This window comes from Propithecus coquereli, unplaced genomic scaffold, assembly GCF_000956105.1.
Source record: "Propithecus coquereli isolate 6110/MARCELLA unplaced genomic scaffold, Pcoq_1.0 Scaffold171, whole genome shotgun sequence".
In the NCBI taxonomy this organism is placed as follows: Eukaryota; Metazoa; Chordata; class Mammalia; order Primates; family Indriidae; genus Propithecus; species Propithecus coquereli.
The window spans coordinates 3,163,201-3,164,000 of record NW_012141747.1 but is presented as its reverse complement, the minus strand read 5'-3'; positions in this window follow the sequence as shown (position 1 = coordinate 3,164,000).

Below are 800 nucleotides of genomic sequence, written 5' to 3'. Positions count from 1 at the left end.
TGTTTATTAACGTATCAGGCAGCAAAAGTGTTTATAAATGAATTTCCCTCGGTCTCACCACCGAAATCAGGACTGGGACTATTATTGAGTTTGACTCTGTGCTTCGCTTTCAGGCCTGCACAGCAATAGACTCGGTGTTCTGTGCTTTTCTCAGCCTGAGCCTTAGTTGTTTCCTGAGGCCTGTTCTCTAAGACTCAGCCAGTCTACAATTCCCCACGTGATCTCTGTCCAGGGATTAACAAACCAAATGCCTGGACCCTAGTACCCACTCCTTTCAGCGGGAAAGATGCCCCTCCCACTTTGGTCAAAAAGTTATTCTTCTGTTATTCTTTTCTCCTGTGCAACAGATCACAGTCCTTCTCACCTCCTCCAGAGACTTCTTACTATCATTCCATCCCTCTTGGCTGTGGAAAAAATAATGGGGGCTCAGGAGAAAAGATTAGAGCCATAAGAATTGGAAAAGGAAAGATAACATATTTCTATTTGTGGATGATATGATATAAGAGCATACTTGGAAAACCCAGGGGAGTCAAGTCTTAAATTCATACCAACAATCTGAGAATTCAGTATAGGAACAGTATGTAAAATTAACAGATAAAAATAGCCTTCATTTGTATTTACAATATCACAAACTAGAAAATACGATGAACCCCAATTACAATAACAAGAGAAAAGAAAAAACATTTAGGAATAAAGTTAAGAAATGCACAAAAACCTACCTGAGGAAAATTACAAAACCTTCCTAAAGATACAAAAGCAAACTTGAACACAAGGAGAAAGAAATATCCTTTATTTTTGGT